We start from the raw sequence: 12,655 nt of genomic DNA, 5'->3' as shown, positions 1-12,655 counted from the left end.
AAACAGGGAGCGGAGGTGGTTCAGCTGCAAGGTATGAATGTCTGACTATAGTTTGTAAAAAGCGGGTAAGATAAGGTGCGAATGCCCAACAATGTATGATCAAAAGAGGGAGCGGAGGGTTTTGGCTACAAGAAGGTTTGAATGTCCGACCATAGTTTGTAAAAAGCGGGTAAGAAAAGCTTACCATACATCATCAAAAGCAGAAGTGGATGTGTTCGGCTACAAGAAGATTTGAATGTCCATCAATAATTGCTTTAAAACATGAAAGAAAATTTTCAAATATCAAACCGCACATGATCATAAGCGGGAGAGGAGTTGTTCAGCTGCAAGAAGGTGGGAATGTCCGACCATAGTTTGTAAAAAGCGGGTAAGAAAAGGTTAGAATACCCGACTGTACACAATCAATAGCGGGAGCGGAGTTGTTTGGCTACAAGAAGGTGTGAAAGTCCGACCACGGTTTGTAAAAAGCGGGTAAGAAAAGGTTCGAATGCCCGAATATATACCATCAAAAGTGGAAGTGGATGTGTTCGGCTGCAAGAAGGTGTGAACGTCCGACCAAAGTTTGTAAAAAGCAGTTAAGAAAAGGTTCGAATATCCAACCAAACATAATCAAAAGCGGGAGCAGAGCTGTTCGACTGCAAGTAGGTGTGAATGTCAGATCATAATTTGCAAAAAGCTGATGAGAAAGGGTGAAAATGCCCGGCTATACACCATCAAATGTGGGAGCGGAAGTGTTCGGCTGTGAGTAGGTGTGAATGTCCAACCATAATTGCTGAAAAATGTGTTAGAAGAGACTAGAATGCCGGACAAGACATTATCAAATGCGGGAGCGGAGTTGTTCGGCTGTGAGTAGGTGTGAATCTCCGAGCATAGTTTGTAAAAAGGGGGTAAGAATAGGTTCGAATGCCCGAACATACACTATCAAAACAGGGAGCTGAGGTGGCTCAGCTGCAAGGTGTGAATGTCTGACTATAGTTTGTAAATAAGGTGCGAATGCCCAACAATGTATAATCAAAAGAGGGAGCGGAGGTTTTCGGCTACAAGAAGGTTTGAATGTCCGACCATAGTTTGTAAAAAGCGGGTAAGAAAAGGTTCAAATGCCTGACTATACACCATCAAAAGCGGGAGCAGAGGTGTTCCGCTGTAAGACGGTGTGAATGTCCGACCATATTTGGTAAAAAGCGGGTAAGAAAAGGTTAAAATACCCGATTGTACACAATCAATAGCGGGAGAGGAGGTATTCAGCTGCAAGAAGGTGTGAATGTCCACCCATAATTACTGAAAAATGGGTAAGAAAAGGTGCGAATGCCAAACCATACATTATCAAAAGCAGGTGTGAATGTCAGATCATAATTTGCAAAAAGCTGATGAGAAAGGGTGAGAATGCCCGACTATACACCATCAAATGCGGGAGCGGAGTTGTTCGGCTGTGAGTAAGTGTGAATCTCCGACCATAATTGCTGAAAAATGTGTTAGAAAAGGTAAGAATGCCCGTCCATACATCATCAAAAGCGGGAGAGGTGGTGTTCGGCTGCAAGTAGGTGTGAATGTCCAGCCATAATTACTAACAAACGGGTAAGAAAAGGTAGTATTGCCAGACCATACATGATCAAAACAGGGAGCGGAGGTGGTTCAGCTGCAAGAAGGTGTGAATGTCCGACTAAAGTTCAAATATATTAACAAAAGCGGGAGGAGAGGTCTTCGGATGAGAGTGGTTGAGAATTTCCAACCATAATCTATAAAATGCGGTGAAAAAAAAGGTGTGATAGAACACTAAAAGGTGGAGCGGAAGTGTTCGGCTGCAAGAAGGTGTGAATGTCCGACTATATTTGGTGAAAAGCAGGTGAAGCAAGGTCTGAATGCCCAACCTTACATCATCAAAAGCGAGATCAGAGGTGTTTGGCTGCATGAAGGCCATAGTTTGCCAAAAGCGGGTAAGCTGCGAATGACCGACTAAATATCAACAAAAGGTCTTCGGATGCAAGTGGGTGTGAATATCCCACCAAGTATGGTGGAGAGGAAGCTGTGAACAGCCGACCATAGTTGGCAAAAAACGGGTGAGAAAAGGAGCGAATGTCCAACCATACATGATCAAAACAGGGAGCGGAGGTGTTTGGCTGTGTCAAGGTGTGAATGTCCACAAAAATTAATGAAAAGCGGGCAACAAGTAGGTTTGAATGCCCAACCATACATCATCAAAAGCAGGAGTGGATGTGTTCGGCTACAAGAAGGTTTGAATGTCCGAGCATAGTTTGTAAAAAGAGGGTAAGAAAAGGTTCGAATGCCCAAACATACAACATCAAAAGAGGGAGCGGAGGTGTTCCGCTGTAAGAAGGTGTGAATGTCCGACCATAGTTGGTAAAAAACGGGTAAGAAAAGGTTAAAATACCCGACTGTACACAATCAATAGCGGGAGCGGATGTGTTTGGCTACAAGAATGTGTGACAGTCCGACCATGGTTTGTAAAAAACGGGTAAGAAAAGGTGCGAATGCCCGACAATGTATGATCAAAAGAGGGAGCGGAGGTTTTCGGCTACAAGAAGGTTTGAATGTCCGACCATAGTTTGTAAAAAGCGGGAAAGAAAAGGTTCAAATGCCTGACTATACACCATCAAAAGCGGGAGCGGAGGTGTTCGGCTACAAGAAGGTGTGAAAGTTCAACCAAAGTTTGCAAAAAGCAGTTAAGAAAAGGTTCGAATGCCCGAATATATACCATCAAAAGCGAGAGCAGAGCTGTTCGACTGCAAGTAGGTGTGAATGTCCAGCCATAATTACTCACAAACGGGTAAGAAAAGGTAGTATTGCCAGACCATACATGATCAAAACAGGGAGCTGAGGTGGTTCAGCTGCAAGATGTGAATGTCTGACTATAGTTTGTAAAAAGCGGGTAAGACAAGGTGCGAATGCCCGACAATGTATGATCAAAAGAGGGAGTGGAGGTCTTCGGCTGCAAGGTCTGAATGTCTAACCATAATTTCTAAAAACCGGGTAAGAAAAGGCTCGAAAGCCCGACTATACACTATCAAAAGCGGGAGCGGGAGGTTTTCAGCTGCAAATCCTTCACTCAAACCAAGTGAAAACTGCTTTGTCCTTCATATTTATCAATGTCTAGATTGACTTCAACAAAGAACAACACTGGATTTTGCAGTAGAAGAAAGAGCATCACTGAAGGATCAGTAATCCGAGAATAAGCTTATTTTCATACGTTCTGCATGATTTGGGATTTTATGTATAAAATGAATTCCTTCACTCAAACCAAGTTAAAACTGCTTTGTCCTTCATATTTATCAATGTCTAGATCGACTTCAACAAAGAACAACATTGTATTTTGCAGTAGAAGAAAAAGCAACACTGAAGGATCAGGAATCCGAGAATAAGCTTCATTTCATACGTTCTGCATGATTTGGGATTTTATGTATAAAATGAATTCCTTTACTCAAACTATGTTAAAACTGCTTTGTCCTTCATATTTATCAATGTCTAGATCGACTTCAACAAAGAACAACATTGTATTTTGCAGTAGAAGAAAAAGCAACACTGAAGGATCAGGAATCCGAGAATAAGCTTCTTTTCATACGTTTTGAATGATTTGGGATTTTATGTATAAAATGAATTCCTTCACTCAAACCAAGTGAAAACTGCTTTGTCCTTCATATTTATCAATGTCTAGATTGACTTCAACAAAGAACAACATTGTATTTTGCAGTAGAAGAAATAGCAACACTGAAGGATCAGGAATCCGAAAACACGCTTATTTTCATACGTTCTGCTTGATTTGGGATTTTGCTATAAAATTATTTCCTTCACTCAAACAAAGTGGAAACTGCTTTGTCCTTCATATTTATCAATGTCTATATCGATTTCAACAAAGAACAAGGCTGTATTTTGCAGTATAGGAAAGAGCAACACTGGAGGATCAGGAATCCGAGAATAAGCTTACTTTCATGAGTCCTGCACGATTTCGGATTTTCCTATAAAATGAATTGCTTTGCTCAAACCAAGTTAAAATTGCTTTGTCCTTCATAGTTATCCGTGTCTAAAATGTATCAAGCATAAAGTTCCTCATATTACCCTGAATGAGAAAGAAGCATCCCTTTGGTTGAGCAATACGTTCCTTTTGCGGAGTTATGCATGATTTCGGATTTTGCTATAAAATTCATTCCTTCACACCTTTTTTTTTTCACCGCATTTTATAGATTATGGTTGGAAATTTCAACCACTCTAATCCGAAGACCTCTCTTCCCGCTTTTGTTAATATATTTGAACTTTAGTTGGACATTCACCCCTTTTTGCAGCTAAACCACCTCCGCTCCCTGTTTTGATCATGTATGGTCTGGCAATACTACATTTTCTTACCCGTTTGTGAGTAATTATGGCTGGATATTCACACCTACTTGCAGCTGAACACAATCTCTCTCGCTTTTAATTATGTTTGGATATTCGAACCTTTTCTTTACTGCTTTTTGCCAACTTTGGTCGGACGTTCACACCTTCTTGCAGCCGAACACCTCCGCTTCCGCTTTTGATGGTATATATTCGGGCATTCGAACCTTTTCTTACCAGCTTTTGACAAACGATGGTTGGACTTTCACACCTTCTTGTAGCCGAACAACTCCGCTCCCGCTATTGATTGTGTACAGTCGGGTATTTTAACCTTTTCTTACCCGCTTTTTACCAACTATGGTCGGACATTCACACCTTCTTACAGCGGAACACCTCCACTCCCTCTTTTGATGGTGTATGTTCGGGCAGTCAAACCTTTTCTTACCTGCTTTTTACAAACTATGGTCAGACATTCAACCCTTCTTGGAGCCGAACACATCCACTTCTGCTTTTGATTATGTATAGTTGGGCATTCGCACCTTTTCTTACCCATTTTTCAGTAATTATGGGTGTACATTCACACCTTCTTGCAGCCGAACACCTCCGCTCCCTCTTTTGATCATACATTTTCGGGCATTCGCACCTTTTCTTACCCGCTTTTTACAAACCATGGTTGGACTTTCACAACTTCTTGTAGCCGAACAACTACGCTCCCCCTATTGATTGTGTACAGTCGGGTATTTTAACCTTTTCTTACCCACTTTTTACCAACTATAGTCGGACATTCACACCTTCTTACAGCGGAACACCTCCGCTCCCTCTTTTGATGGTGTATGTTTGGGCATTCGAACCTTTTCTTACCCGCTTTTTACAAACTATGGTCAGACGTTCAAACCTTCTTGTAGCCGAACATATCCACTCCTGCTTTTGATGATGTATGGTTGGGCATTCAAACCTACTTTTTGCCCGCTTTTCATTAATTTTGGGTGGACATTCACACCTTGTCACAGCCAAACACCTCCGCTCCCTGTTTTGATCATGTATGGTTGCACATTCGCACCTTTTCTCACCCGCTTTTTGCAAACTATGGTCGGCTGTTCACAGCTTCCTCTCCACCATACTTGTATGGTGGGATGTTCACACCCAGTTGCATCCGAAGACCTCCGCCCCCACTTTTGTTGATATTTAGTTGGTCATTCGCAGCTTACCCGCTTTTGGCAAACTATGGCCTTCTTGCAGCCAAACACCTCTGATCTCGCTTTTGATAATGTAAGGTTGGGCATTCAGACCTTGCTTCACCTGCTTTTCACCAAATATAGTCGGACATTCACACCTTCTTGCAGCCGAACACTTCCGCTCCACCTTTTAGTGTTCTATCACACCTTTTTTTCACCGAATTTTATAGATTATGGTTGGAAATTCTCAACCACTCTCATCCGAAGACCTCTCCTCCCGCTTTTGTTAATATATTTGAACTTTAGTGAGACATTCACACCTTCTTGCAGCTGAACCACCTCCGCTCCCTGTTTTGATCATGTATGGTCTGGCAATACTACCTTTTCTTACCCGTTTGTGAGTAATTATGGCTGGACATTCACACCTACTTGCAGCCGAACACCACCTCTCTCGCTTTTGATGATGTATGGACCGGCATTCTTACCTTTTCTAACACATTTTTCAGAAATTACGGTCGGAGATTCACACCTACTCACAGCCGAACAACTCCGCTCCCGCATTTGATGGTGTGCAGTCGGACATTCTCACCCTTTCTCATCAGCTTTTTGCAAATTATGATCTGACATTCACACCTGCTTTTGATAATGTATGGTTTGGCATTCGCACCTTTTCTTACCCATTTGTCAGGAATAATGGGTGGACATTCACACCTTCTTGCAGCTGAACACCTCCTCTCCCACTTATGATCATGTGCGGTTTGATTTTCGAAAATTTTCTTTCATGTTTTCTAGCAATTATTGATGGACATTTAGACCTTCTTGCAGCTGAACACCTCCGCTCCTGCTTTTGATCATACCTTGTCAGGCATTCGCACCATGTCTTACCCGCTTTTTACAAACTTTAGTCGAACATTTACACCTTTTTGCAGCCGAACACCACCTCTCTCGCTTTTGATGATGTATGGTCCGGCATTCTTTCCTTTTCTAACACATTTTTCAGCAATTATGGTCGGACATTCACACCTACTCAGAGCCGAACACCTCCGCTCCCGCATTTGATGGTGTATAGTCGGGCATTCTCACCCTTTCTCATCAGCTTTTTGCAAATTATGATCTGACATTCACACCTGCTTTTGATAATGTATGGTTGGGCATTCGCACCTTTTTTTACCCATTTTTCAGGAATTATGGGTGGACATTCACACCTTCTTGCAGCTGAACACCTCCTCTCCTTCTTATGATCATGTGCGGATGATATTCGAAAATTTTCTTTCATGTTTTAAAGCAATTATTGATGGACATTCAGACCTTCTTGCAGCTGAACCACTCTGCTCCCGCTTTTGATGGTGTATAGTCGGGCTTTCGAAACTTTCCTTCCCGGTTTATACAAATTATGGTTGGACATTCAGACCTTCTTGCAGCCGAACACCTCTGCTCCCTCTTTTGATCATACATTGTCGGGCATTAGCACCTTTTCTTACCCGCTTTTTACAAACCATAGTCGGACTTTCACATCTTTTAGTAGCCGAACAACTCCGCTCCCGCTATTGATTGTGTACAGTCGGGTATTTTAACCTTTTCTTACCCGCTTTTTACCAACTATGGTCGGACATTCACACCTTCTTACAGCGGAACACCTCCGCTCCCTCTTTTGATGGTGTATGTTCTGGCAGTCAAACCTTTTCTTACCTGCTTTTTACAAACTATGGTCAGACATTCAACCCTTCTTGGAGCCGAACACATCCACTCCTGCTTTTGATTATGTATATTTGGGCATTCGCACCTTTTCTTACCCATTTTTCAGTAATTATGGGTGTACATTCACACCTTCTTGCAGCCAAACACCTCCGCTCCCTCTTTTGATCATACATTTTCGGGCATTCGCACCTTTTCTTACCCGCTTTTTACAAACCATGGTCGGACTTTCACACCTTTTAGTAGCCGAACAACTCCGCACCCGCTACTGATTGTGTACAGTCGGGTATTTTAACCTTTTCTTACCCGTTTTTTACCAACTATGGTCGGACATTCACACCTTCTTACAGCGGAACACCTCCGCTCCCTCCTTTGATGGTGTATGTTCGGGCATTCAAACCTTTTCTTACCCGCTTTTTACAAACTATGGTCAGACGTTCAAACCTTCTTGTAGCCGAAAACCTCTGCTCCCTCTTTTGATTATACATGGTCAGGCATTCGCACCTTATCGTACCCGCTTTTTACAAACTATAGTCAGACATTCATACCTTGCAGCTGAACCACCTCCGCTCCCTGTTTTGATCATGTATGGTCTGGCAATACTACCTTTTCTTACCCGTTTGTGAGTAATTATGGCTGGACATTCACACCTACTTGCAGTCGAACAGCTCTGCTCCCGCTTTTGATTTTGTTTGGTTGGATATTCGAACCTTTTCTTAACTGCTTTTTACAAACTTTGGTCGGACGTTCACACCTTCTTGCAGCCGATCACCTCCGCTTCCGCTTTTGATGGTATATATTCGGGCATTCGAACCTTTTCTTACCAGCTTTTTACAAACCATGGTTGGACTTTCACACCTTTTTGTAGCCGAACAACTCCGCTCCCCCTATTGATTGTGTACAGTCGGGTATTTTAACCTTTTCTTACCCACTTTTTACCAACTATGGTCGGACATTCACACCTTCTTACAGCGGAACACCTCCGCTCCCTCTTTTGATGGTGTTTGTTTGGGCATTCAAACCTTTTCTTACCCGCTTTTTATAAACTATGCTCGGACATTCAAACCTTCTTGTAGCCGAACACATCCACTCCTTCTTTTGATGATGTATGCTTGGGCATTCAAACCTACTTTTTGCCCGCTTTTCATTAATTTTGGGTGGACATTCACACCTTGTCACAGCCAAACACCTCCGCTCCCTCTTTTGATGGTGTTTGTTTGGGCATTCGAACCTTTTCTTACCCGCTTTTTACAAACTATGCTCGGACATTCAAACCTTCTTGTAGCCGAACACATCCACTCCTTCTTTTGATGATGTATGCTTGGGCATTCAAACCTACTTTTTGCCCGCTTTTCATTAATTTTGGGTGGACATTCACACCTTGTCACAGCCAAACACCTCCGCTCCCTCTTTTGATGGTGTTTGTTTGGGCATTCGAACCTTTTCTTACCCGCTTTTTACAAACTATGCTCGGACATTCAAACCTTCTTGTAGCCGAACACATCCACTCCTTCTTTTGATGATGTATGCTTGGGCATTCAAACCTACTTTTTGCCCGCTTTTCATTAATTTTGGGTGGACATTCACACCTTGTCACAGCCAAACACCTCCGCTCCCTCTTTTGATGGTGTTTGTTTGGGCATTCGAACCTTTTCTTACCCGCTTTTTACAAACTATGCTCGGACATTCAAACCTTCTTGTAGCCGAACACATCCACTCCTTCTTTTGATGATGTATGCTTGGGCATTCAAACCTACTTTTTGCCCGCTTTTCATTAATTTTGGGTGGACATTCACACCTTGTCACAGCCAAACACCTCCGCTCCCTGTTTTGATCATGTATGGTTGGACATTCGCACCTTGTCTCACCCGCTTTTTGCAAACTATGGTCGGCTGTTCACAGCTTCCTCTCCACCATACTTGTATGGTGGGATATTCACACCCACTTGCATCCGAAGACCTTTTGTTGATATTTAGTCGGTCATTCGCAGCTTACCCGCTTTTTACAAACTATAGTCAGACATTCACACCTTGGTGCTGAACCACCTCAGCTCCCTGTTTTGATCATGTATGGTCTGGCAATACTACCTTTTTTTACCCGTTTGTGAGTAATTATGGCTGGACATTCACACCTACTTGCAGTCGAACAGCTCTGCTCCCGCTTTTGATTATGTTTGGTTGGATATTCGAACCTTTTCTTAACTGCTTTTTACAAACTTTGGTCGGACGTTCACACCTTCTTGCAGCCGAACACCTCCGCTTCCGCTTTTGATGGTATATATTCGGGCATTCGAACCTTTTCTTAGCAGCTTTTTACAAACCATGGTTGGACTTTCACACCTTCTTGTAGCCGAACAACTCCGCTCCCGCTATTGATTGTGTACAGTCGGGTATTTTAACCTTTTCTTACCCGCTTTTTACCAACTATGGTCGGACATTCACACCGTCTTACAGCGGAACACCTCCGCTCACGCTTTTGATGGTGTATTGTCAGGCATTTGAACCTTTTCTTACCCGCTTTTTACAAACTATGGTCGGACATTCAAACCTTCTTGTAGCCAAAAACCTCCGCTCCCTCTTTTGAATATACATTGTCGGGCATTCGCACCTTTTCTTACCCGTTTTTTACAAACCATGGTCGGACTTTCAAACCTTCTTGTAGCCCAACACATCCACTCCTGCTTTTGATGATGTATGTTTGGGCATTCGCACCTTTTCTTACCCATTTTTCAGTAATTATGGGTGGACATTCACACCTTCTTACAGCTGAACACCTCCTCTCCCGCTTATGATGGTGTATAGTCGGGCTTTCAAGCCTTTTCTTACCCGGTTTTTACAAATTATGGTTGGACATTCAGACCTTCTTGCAGCCGAACACCTCTGCTCCCTCTTTTGATCATACATTGTCGGGCATTAGCACCTTTTCTTACCCGCTTTTTACAAACCATAGTCGGACTTTCACATCTTTTAGTAGCCGAACAACTCCGCTCCCACTATTGATTGTGTACAGTCGGGTATTTTAACCTTTTCTTACCCGCTTTTTACCAACTATGGTCGGACATTCACACCTTCTTACAGCGGAACACCTCCGCTCCCTCTTTTGATGGTGTATGTTCGGGCAGTCAAACCTTTTCTTACCTGCTTTTTACAAACTATGGTCAGACATTCAACCCTTCTTGGAGCCGAACACATCCACTCCTGCTTTTGATTATGTATAGTTGGGCATTCGCACCTTTTCTTACCCATTTTTCATTAATTATGGGTGTACATTCACACCTTCTTGCAGCCGAACACCTCCGCTCCCTCTTTTGATCATACATTTTCGGGCATTCGCACCTTTTCTTACCCGCTTTTTACAAACCATGGTTGGACTTTCACACCTTTTAGTAGCCGAACAACTCCGCACCCGCTACTGATTGTGTACAGTCGGGTATTTTAACCTTTTCTTACCCGTTTTTTACCAACTATGGTCGGACATTCACACCTTCTTACAGCGGAACACCTCCGCTCCCTCCTTTGATGGTGTATGTTCGGGCATTCGAACCTTTTCTTACCCGCTTTTTACAAACTATGGTCAGACGTTCAAACCTTCTTGTAGCTGAACATATCCACTCTTGCTTTTGATGATGTATGGTTGGGCATTCGAACCTACTTGTTGCCCGCTTTTCATTAATTATGGGTGGACATTCACACCTTGTCTCAGCCAAACACCTCCGCTCCCTGTTTTGATCATGTATGGTTTGACATTCGCACCTTTGCTTACCTTCTTTTTATACTGATTGCTCAAGATTAAGTTGTTCTTTCTCAAACTACAAAAAATTTTTAATTGTTGAAACTTGATTTGAAGTGGATAAATAAGGAAGACAAACAGTTTTAAGTCAGGCTGATAGCAATTAATTTTATAGCAAAATCTGTATTTCGTCATTTGTCGAGAGATGCTTATTGCTGAAGAAGTTCTTTCTCATTCTACAAAGTACAACGTTGTTTATCATTGAAACTTGATTAGACATGAATAAATATGAAGGAGAAAGCAGTCTTAACTTGGTTTGAGTTAAGGAATTCGTTTTATAGGAGAATCCGAATTCGTGCATAACTCGTAAAATAGAGCTTATTTTCGGATTCCTAAAGAATGAGTCTGGTTCTTTCTCATAATACAAAGTTTGTTGTTTATTGTTGAAACTTCATCAGACCGTTAGATATAGTCGGACTCACCTCGACGCACGGCTTGGGATCTGGAACCAGTACTCTTGAGAGGGGTTGGACTCTCTTCCACTCTGGAGTTGCCCGTGGTGAGAGGCGCAGAGCAGGTGTGGGCATACTTATTGCCCCCCCGGCTGTGTGCCAGTACATTGGGGTTTACCCCAGTGAACGAGAGGGTAGCCTCCCTCCGCCTTGGGTGGGGGGACGAGTCCTGACTGTTGTTTGTGCCTATGCGCCAAACAGCAGTTCAGAGTACCTACTCTTTTTGGAGTCTCTGGGGGAGGCACTGGAGAATGCTCCTACCGGAGACTCCCTCATTCTGCTGGGGGACTTCAATGCTCACGTGGGCAATGACAGTGAGACCTGGAGGGGTGTGATTGGGAGGAACGGCCCCCCCGATCTGAATCAGAGTGGTGTTATGTTGTTGGACTTCTGTGCCAGTCATAGACTGTCCATAACGAACACCATGTTCAGGCATAAGGGTGTCCATATGTGCACTTGGCACCAGGACACCCTTGGCCGCAGTTCGATGATCGACTTTGTGGTTGTATCATCGGACTTGCGGCCGTATGTCCTGGACACTCGGGTGAAGAGAGGGGCGGAGCTGTCAACTGATCACCACCTGGTGGTGAGTTGGCTCCGCTGGTGGGGGAGGATGCCGATCAGACCTGGCAGGCCCAAACGTATTGTGAGGGTCTGCTGGGAGCGTTTGTCAGAATCCCCCGTCAGAAGGAGCTTTAACTCCCACCTCCGGCAGAGCTTCAACCATATTTGAGGTGGGGGACATTGAATGGGCCATGTTCCGTGACTCCATTGCCGAGGCAGCTGGTCGGAGTTGTGGCCGTAAGGTGGTCGGTGCCTGTCGTGGCGGCAACCCTCGAACCTGCTGGTGGACACCAGTGGTGAGGGAAGCCGTCAAGCTGAAGAAGGAGTCCTATCGGGCCTTTTTGGCCAGTGGGACCCTGGAAGAAGCTGATAGGTACCGACGGGCCAGACAGGCCACGGCTTCGGCGGTTGCTGAGGCAAAAACTCGGGCCTGGGAGGAGTTCGGTGAGACCATGAAGAACGATTTCCGGACGGCCTCGAAAAGATTCTGGTCCACCATCCGGCATCTCAGGGGGGGGAAGCGGCTCACAGTCAACACTGTTTACAGTGCGGACGGGGCTTTGCTGACCTCAACTAGGGATGTTGTGAGTCGGTGGGGGGAGTACTTCGAGGAACTCCTCAATCCTACCAACACGTGCTCGGAAGAGGCAGAGTCGG

The sequence above is a fragment of the Leuresthes tenuis genome, unplaced genomic scaffold (assembly GCF_036924035.1).
Source record: "Leuresthes tenuis unplaced genomic scaffold, fLeuTen1.0.hap1 SCAF_11, whole genome shotgun sequence".
In the NCBI taxonomy this organism is placed as follows: Eukaryota; Metazoa; Chordata; class Actinopteri; order Atheriniformes; family Atherinopsidae; genus Leuresthes; species Leuresthes tenuis.
Note: the sequence above shows the minus strand (reverse complement) of the source record.